This window comes from Arachis stenosperma, chromosome 6 (assembly GCF_014773155.1).
Source record: "Arachis stenosperma cultivar V10309 chromosome 6, arast.V10309.gnm1.PFL2, whole genome shotgun sequence".
Classification (NCBI taxonomy): Eukaryota; Viridiplantae; Streptophyta; class Magnoliopsida; order Fabales; family Fabaceae; genus Arachis; species Arachis stenosperma.
The window spans coordinates 50711884-50721518 of record NC_080382.1 but is presented as its reverse complement, the minus strand read 5'-3'; positions in this window follow the sequence as shown (position 1 = coordinate 50721518).

The following is a 9635-nucleotide window of genomic DNA, read 5'->3' as shown; positions in this document are numbered from 1 at the left end:
TAAAACTAGCTCCTATTTATACACTTTCTATTCTTGGATTTTGGGATTTGGATGGGCTTTTGATTTGGTGAAGAAATGAATTAAATTGGGTTTTTAATTCAATTTCAGCCCATGAAGGAAAATTGCTTCCAGGAGGCTGCCCTGCCCTTGTGGAGGGCAGGGCAGAAAATTGATGCTTGGCGCGAGACTTGGTGCGGCCTTGGGCGAGCTTGGTGCGGCAAAGATGCTTGGGACGCTTGTTGGTGCGCAAAGATGCTGCCCTGCCCGTGCCAAGGGCAGGGCAGGAAAGGTTTGGTGCGCCAGGATCGGCCACGGTGCGCGCGTTGGTGCTGCCAAGGAAAGAATTGTGCGCCAGAATCAAAATTGGTGCGCGCATGATGCTGCCACACACAAGATGCTGCCCTGCCCACGCCAAGGGCAGGGCAGAGTTTCCAAAAGATGAAGTTCCAAGTTCGAAACTTGGTGGATGCACACGCTACTCCTTTTCCTTGGTTTATTTTTGCTTATTTTTGACCCTTAAAGATGCCTTTCGTTCCTGCCTCAATTGGACGCCAAATATGGATTTCTATATATCGTTGGAAAGCTCTGAATGTCAGCTTTCCAACGCAACTGGAAGCACATCAATCGAACGTCTGTAGCTCAAGTTATAGCCCTTTGAAGTAGGCATGGTCATGCTGTGAGCGCCCAGATTTTAACTTAGCCAAAATTTGCTTCATCCTCACTTTGCTTCATCATGATTCTGCCCTTGTGAGCCCGACATTGCCCTTGAGGAGGGCAGGGCAGAATTGCTTCTCAAGCTTGTTTCCTTATGTTGCCCTCCTAGAGGGCAGTGTGCCCTTGTGGAGGGCAATGTTTGCTTCCTCCCTTCCATGCGGCACACTTCTCATTCCTTTAACCACGCTTCCTTCTCCTTGAGTCACGCTTTCTTTAGGCCACGTTTTCTTCTTTTTTTTTTTCTTTTCTTCACCTACAATAAACCAAAACAACCACTCAAAGTATCACTAAATTCAAGAGGCTTATAAATCAATTAAAATTCAATTAAAATTAGCTTAAACCTCATAGATTAACATTAATTTCATGGTGGTTGCTTGATTTAAAGAACTCATGCATTTTCATTCCAAATCACTTACTTAGGATGCAAGAAAGTGTATAAAAACTAACAAAACAAGTGAAATTAGCTTGAAAAATGGGTATATGATGACTTGTCATCACATGCTCTCTATTTTCTCTGATATGGTGGAAAAATTTCTAGAAGTCTTCATGGATGACTTTTCAGTATTTGGAGACACATTCAGCTCCTGTCTTGACCATTTAGCACTTGTTCTAAAGAGATGCCAAGAGACTAACCTAGTTTTAAATTGGGAAAAATGTCACTTTATGGTGACTGAAGGAATTTTCCTTGGGCACAAGATTTCGAACAAGGGAATAGAGGTGGATCAAGCTAAGGTAGAGGTAATTGAAAAATTACCACCACCTGCCAATGTTAAGGCAATCAGAAACTTTCTGGGGCATGCAAGATTCTATAGGAGGTTTATAAAAGATTTTTCAAAAATTGCCAAACCTCTGAGTAATCTGCTAGCTGCTGACACACCATTTATCTTTGATAAAGAGTGTCTGCAGGTGTTTGAGACTCTGAAAGCTAAGCTGGTCATAGCACCAGTCATCTCTGCACCAGACTGGACATTACCATTTGAACTAATGTGTGATGCCAGTGACCATGCCATTGGTGCAATGTTGGGACAAAGGCATGACAAGCTTCTGCACGTTAATTACTATGCCAGTCGTGTTCTAAATGACGCACAGAAGAACTACACAACCACGGAAAAAGAGTTACTTGCAGTGGTTTACGCCATTGACAAGTTCAGATCCTACTTAGTAGGATCAAAAGTGATTGTGTACACTGACCATGCTGCTCTTAAATATCTACTCACAATGCAGGATTCAAAATCCAGACTCATAAGATGGGTGTTGCTTCTGCAAGAGTTTGATATAGAAGTAAAAGACAAAAAAGGGACAGAGAATCAAGTAGCAGATCACCTGTCCCAAATAGAACCAGTAGAAAGGGCATCCCTCCCTCTTACTGAGATCTCTAAAAACTTTTCGGATGAGCAACTCTTTGCCATCCAGGAAGTGCCATGGTTTGTAGACATTGCAAACTACAAGGCAGTGAGATTCATACCCAAAGAGTACAGTAGGCAACAATCAAAGAAATTGATCACGGATGCAAAGTACTATCTTTGGGATGAACCATATCTCTTCAAGAGATGTGCAGACGGAGTAATCCGTAGATATGTGCCTAAGGAAAAAGCATAGAAAATCCTCTGGCACTGCCATGGATCACAGTATGGAGGACATTTTGGAAGTGAGCGAACAGCCACAAGAGTCCTCCAATGTGGCTTCTACTGGCCTACTCTCTATAAAAACTCCCGAGTGTTTGTACTTAATTGTGATAGTTGCCAAAGATCTGGCAATCTGCCTCACAGTTATGCCATGCCTCAACAAGGGATCTTGGAGATTGAGTTGTTTGATGTATGGGGTATTGACTTCATGGGACCTTTCCCACCATCATACTCAAACACTTATATTCTGGTGGCAATGGATTATGTATCCAAATGGGTGGAAGCTATTGCAAAACCCACTAATGATACTAAGACAGTGCTGAAATTCCTCCAGAAACACATCTTCAGCAGATTTGGTATCCCTAGAGTACTAATCAGTGATGGGGGCACTCATTTCTGCAATAAACAGCTTTACTCTGCTTTAGTTCGATATGGAGTTAGCCACAGGGTGGCCACTCCATATCATCCACAGACAAATGGGCAAGCTGAAGTCTCTAATAGAGAACTTAAAAGAATCCTAGAACGGACTGTGATTAACCGTAGAAGGGATTGGGCAAGAAGCTTGGATGATGCTCTGTGGGCATACAGAATAGCATTCAAAACTCCTATAAAAACTTCTCCATACCAGCTTGTGTATGGAAAAGCCTGTCACTTGCCAGTGGAACTGGAGCATAAGGCCTATTGGGCAACCAAATTCCTAAACCTTGATGCCAAGTTAGCTGGAGAAAAACGATTGCTCCAGTTAAATGAGCTAGAGAAATTCAGACTCAATGCTTTCGAAAACGCAAAAATTTACAAAGAGAAAGCAAAAAGATGGCATGATAAGAAGTTGTCATCCAGAGTCTTTGAGCCAGGTGATGAGCGGATAATTTATACGCTTTTGGCATTGTTTTTAGGTAGTTTTTAGTAGGATCTAGTTACTTTTAGGGATGTTTTCATTAGTTTTTATGCTAAATTCACATTTCTAGACTTTACTATGAGTTTGTGTGTTTTTCTGTGATTTTAGGTATTTTCTGGCTGAAATTGAGGGACCTGAGCAAAACTCTGATAAGAAGGCTGACAAAGGACTGCTGATGCTGTTGGATTCTGACCTCCCTGAACTCGAAATAGATTTTCTGGAGCTATAAAACTCCAAATGGCGCGCTCTCAACGGCGTTGGAAAGTAGACATCCAGAGCTTTCCAGCAATATCTAATACTCGATACTTTATTTGAGAATAGACGACGTAAACTGGCGTTCAACGCCAGTTCGATGCTACATTCTGAAGTCAAACGCCAAAAACACGTCACGAACCAGAGTTGAACGCCAAAAATACGTTACAACTTGGCGTTCAACTCCAAGAGAAGCCTCTGCAAGCGTAAAGCTCAAGCTCAGCCCAAGCACACACCAAAGTGGGCCCCAGAAGTGGATCTCTGTACTTAGACTTATTTCAGTAAACCCTAGTAGCTAGTTTATTATAAATAGAACTTTTTACTATTTTACTAGGCGTCTTTTGACCACGTTACATCTTTGGTCTCAGTTTTAATTAATTATTCATCTTAGGAGACTATTGATCACGTTTATGGGGGCTGGCCATTCGGCCATGCCTGGACCATCACTTACGTATTTTCAACGGTAGAGTTTCTACACACCATAGATTAAGGGTGTGGAGCTCTGCTGTACCTCGAGTTTTAATGCAATTATTACTATTTTCTATTCAATTCAATTTATTCCCATTCTAAGATACCATTCGTACTTCAACCTAATGGATGTGATGATCTGTGACACTCATCATCATCCATCCTTATGAATGCGTGCCTGACAACCACCTCTGTTCTACAAGCAAGAGCTAGAGTCTGTATCTCTTGGATTCCTGATGCATGACACATGGTTGCCCTCACCTGACAACTGAGCCTTCCATTCCGTGAGATCAGAGTCTTCGTGGTATAAGCTAGAATTGATGGCGGCATTCATGAGAATCTAGAAAGTCTAAACCTTATCTGTGGTATTTCGAGTAGTATTCTAGGATTGAATGACTGTGACAAGCTTCAAACTCGTGATTGTTGGGCGTGATGACAAACGCAAAAGAATCAATGGATTCTACTCTGACATTGTCAAGAACCGACAGATGATTAGCCATGCCGGGACAGAGCATTTGGACCTTTTTCACTGAGAGGATGGGATGTAGCCATTGACAACGGTGATGCCCTACATACAGCTTGCCATGGAAAGGAATAAGAAGGATTAAAGGAAGGCAATAGGAAAGCAAAGATCCAATAGGGACAAAGCATTTGAAATTCTCACCAATGATCTACATAAGTATTTCTATCTTTATTTTCTGTTTATTTATTATTATTATTCAAAAACTCAATAACCATTTATTATCCGCCTGACTGAGATTTACAAGATGACCATAGCTTGCTTCATACCAACAATCTTTGTGGGATCGACCCTTACTCACGTAAGGTTTATTACTTGGACGACCCAGTGCACTTGCTGGTTAGTGATGCGAAGTTGTGAAGAAAGTGCTGAGATTATAAACGCGTATACCAAGTTGAGCGCCATTGTTAGAGATCACAATTTCGTGCACCAAATTTTTCTTTTTCGTTCTTTCTAAAAATTATTTTCAAAAAAAAATTAATTAAAAATTAATAAAATCATAAAAAACCAAAAATATTTTGTGTTTCTTGTTTAAGTCTGGTGTAAATTTTTATGTTTGGTGTCAATTGCATGTTTTTAAAAATTATGCATTGCATAAGTTCGTCATGATCTTTAAGTTGTTCTTGATAAGTCTTCTTGTTTGATCTTTAAATTTTCTTGTTTTGGGTCTTTTCTTGTTTTTCATATGCATTCTTGCATTCATAGTGTCTAAGCATTGAAAATTTCTAAGTTTGGTGTCTTTCATGTTTTTCTTTTCTTGAAAATTTTTCAAAAATAAGTCTTGATGTTAATCTTGATCTTCAAAGTGTTCTTGGTGTTCATCTTTGTAACACCCTACCATACAAAGTCTTATGCTTAAGTCATAATCCAGAGATGGCAAGGTATTACGACCTCTAAAATAAAAATTTAGTACATATAGTAGTATGAATGACTGATTATAACTAGGAGCCTTTGAAGAAAAAGGGGTAAACAAAAATCGCAACTCAAAAGCGCAACACTCCGATCGATAACGTAACGAACAAGGATAAACCAACGCGAGACTGTATGTATACAAAGGAGTGTCAAAAACAGGAATATCAAGACTCAAGATCCGGCTGCGAAGACAACCGGTCCGAGCATAGCAATATATACATATGATAAAATAAGGAAAACCCCAAAGGAAACCCAAAGGAACACGAATACATAAAACCTATTCTCCAAAATCTCCCATAAGAGGAGTCATCACAGTTTGTATTATTTAATGGAGATAAAAGTATCTAAGCAAAACATATAAACCAAAACATAGCCCCGAGAACAAAGGATCTTCGCAACTCTGGAAGTCTCCAGCATGTCTCAGCGGGAAACCACACGTCCTGCATCTGAAAACCACAAAATCCGCATGGGTGAGAACCAGAGGTCCCCAGCATGGTAACAGCTTCCACATATATAATACATAATAATAGAGGAAAGCCAAAGGCAATCATATAACTCCCCCCAGATAATATCAAAGCTTATAAACAAGCTAAACCATATAAGGGCATCTGACTAAAGATTCTTCAGTCTAACTAATACTTCCCTCTCCAATTCCTTCAAACCTCCCAACCACCAGCAGGAGTATATTATAGCAAACACAGATATATCAAACAGAGAATATACAAATAGTAGCAGTTAAGACATTTAGACAATTAGCAAGTAATATGCAGTCAGTTAGGCAATCTCAACCAATTCACATAGTATGCATATGATGAATGCCTGTCCCTAGTGGCCGATGATATCATCTTGTCGGTTATAGAGCCAACCCGACAAGTCCTGGTCGCTAACCATTGGACTGTCCCTCTGTCGTGCATCCCCAAACTCGAGTTATACTCGTCATAAACTTGATCATAAACATGATCCATATCCATCACCCTCACTGGTGAATATTTACGGGGGTTCGAGCTCATCCGGGCCTTTCACAGTGCCCGGCCACACTTACAACATAGGGTTAACAGAGCTTCGAGTCTCAACCTGGAGCACGTGGTGGCTAGCCACTGCTACTACCCAAGGAAACTCGTACTCAGATAGTGGAAGTGCAATTTCACAATTATCAATAATTCAGCATCAACATGCATGAATTCTCATCCATGGATCAACATCCATACCAGCCATTCCGGCTCACGGTTCAATCCAGAACCAGCCAATATTCATAGCATACACAGCTATTCCAGCTCATGGTTAAATCCATAACCAGCCATTTCATAAGCAATTACAGCCTTTCGGCCCATGGCATAACAAACACTTCCACCACCATCCTCCGCATCTCACATAATCATCTTGATCCTCATTGATCAGACATTTTTCCCTTGCTTCACTCGCAAGTTATCACATTCACTAGCCCCTTTCTAATAGTTAGGCATATTATGATGATTTAAGACATGAATGGTGAGATCGGAGGCTTAGAAGTGTGAGATTTGGCTTTTAAAACTCAAATATCAACTTTGGGATGAAAACAGGGCCACGCATACGCGCACTCCACGCGCACGCGTGGATGGCCTCAAAACTTCATCGACGCGCAAGCGTCATGCACGCTAACGCGTGGGTTAAAAACTTGCCAACCGACGCGCACGTGTCAACCACGCGTACGCGTGGGTGTTCCCATGCCCTAGGCACAACACAGGCACAGTTCTGGCATAACTCTCGGGAAAATGACTGGGCATTGGGTGCAGCACAATCGGCGCGCCCACGCACATCACGCGTACGCGTGGATTGCACTTCACGGAAGACCGGCGCGTACGCGCCAGGTGCGCCCACGCGCAAGGGGTCATTCTGCTAAAAATTTTCTAAGTTAAAAGCTGCAGAATTTCACAGATTTAAACCCCAATCTTCCAACGAACATAACTTCCTCATTTTAAATCGTTTTTCACCCGTTCTTCGAACGGCATGGACATCCCGGATCCAATTTCATTTCTAAACAGATTTGGTACAAAACGGAGATCCGTAGTCCAAGTTATGTCCCGTCAAAGTATGCCCAAAAACCATATTTTCATACAAAACCACAAAGTGCCATTTTCAAAACAAACCATTTTCAACTCCTTTCAAAGTCAATCAAAACATGCCAATTTCATCCCTTTTCTTTGAAAACAATCAAAATGTATCAAACTCAACATCAAGCCTCCTCAACCCACACATTGACACATTACCACAATATACCAAATCACTAACTCATCATTTTAGCCCACTTCACCCAAGTGGCTCAACTCAAACATATTGACATATCATATACTATTCCTCATGCCAATTTTCAACAACACCAATTCCAATAAATCATTAGTGTACACAATCAACATCATACTCACCATCAACATGGTTCAACCCTCAATTCAACCATAACTAATCATCAAGCATATATCACAACATGCATATTTCTCATACATCATACCACCAAGGCATCAATAATCATCATCACATATATGACCACATCATATATCTCAATCATTTACAACATCAACCATTCAATGCCTATCTTAGGGCCTCTAGCCTAAGTATTTCCTACCACATTACATATTAGATACGGGAAACCGAAACCATACCTTAGCCGAATTTCCCAAGCTCCACCGGAGCACTTCTAAACCACTTATCCTCAAGCTCACAAGGCCTCAACACCTCCAAGAGCAGATTTTTCACCACCAAGCCCTTTCCAAGCTTGTTCAAAATCACCAATCAAGCTCCAATATCCACACATACACAACCTAAGCCACAACCATCATACCCATACACAACACCTCAAAACCCAAACATCATAAAACAACAAAATTACACTAAGGTTAAGAACCTTACCTCACCCAAGGTCCAAGGAGACAAGATTAACCTTCTCCTTCAAGAGAGTTGGGTCCTATAATATCAAAGAACCCAAAATCTCAACATTTAACCCATGAAACTCGAAAATAGGGGCTGAGATTTCGAACAGCAAGGTGTGGCTTACCTCAAGATTGATTATATGGGTTTTGTAGAGCTCTCCGCGGTGAACGCGTGGCCGCAAACGGGGCGGTAATCGGAGCTCTAGATCAAAAGTTGTGGTGGTTTGAAGATCAAGTGAGAGAGAGAAGTTGAGAGAATGTTCTTCCCTTCCCCTCCACCATTTCAGCTTGTGTGTGTAACAAATGAGGAGAGAGAGTGCTGAAAACTAGGGTTTTGGCTAAGTTATGTTGGGCCAAGGGCCCACTTTGGGTCCGGTTGGCCCGGTTTGGCCCGTTCGGTCCAATCTTGGTCCGAATTCTACAAAATTGGTACCAAAATTCTCGTCTCAATCTCCTCTATCACATTTAGGCATAAAAATCACATTTTAGGCTTTCTAGAATAAATTCTCATTTATGGGTTAATTAGCCGTTAATTAACCGGGTTTTACATTCTACCCTCCTAATTGGGAATTTTGCCCACAAAATTCAAATGCAATTACCTGAGAATAAATGCGGATAATCCGATCGCATCTCTGACTCAAGTTCCCAAGTGTGTTCCTCAACACCGCCTCGACTCCATGCCACTTTGACTAGTGAAACATCTTTTCCACGCAACCGTTTGATACTAGTATCATCAATTCTGACCGGAGCCACTGGAAGCGTCAAATCTTCCCTTAACTGAACTGATTCTGGTTCCAATACATGGCTAGCATCAGGGGTGTACTTCCGAAGCTGCGACACGTGGAACACGTCGTGCAGGTTCGAAAGATGAGGTGGTAGAGCCATCCGATACGCCACCGGTCCAATCCTCTCTAGGATCTGAAATGGACCAATGTATCGAGGATTCAACTTCTTTGCCTTAATCGCCCTACCTACTCCCGTGGTCGGAGTAACCTTAAGGAAAACATGGTCTCCTTCCTCAAATTCTAAGGGCTTTCGCCTCTGATCGGCGTAACTCTTTTGACGACTCTGCGCCGTAAGCATCCTGTCACGGATTTTCTTGACTTGTTCAGTAGTCTCAGCTATCATTTCCGGCCCCAACAAGCCTTTCTCTCCAGCTTTATACCAACATAGCGGAGATTGACATTTCCTCCCATACAAGGCCTCATACGGAGCCATTCCAATGCTCGCATGATAACTATTATTGTATGCAAACTCCACTAATGGCATATACCGATCCCAACTCGCCGGTTGGTCCAAAACACAAGCTCTCAACATATCCTCTAGAGTTTGGATCGTCCTCT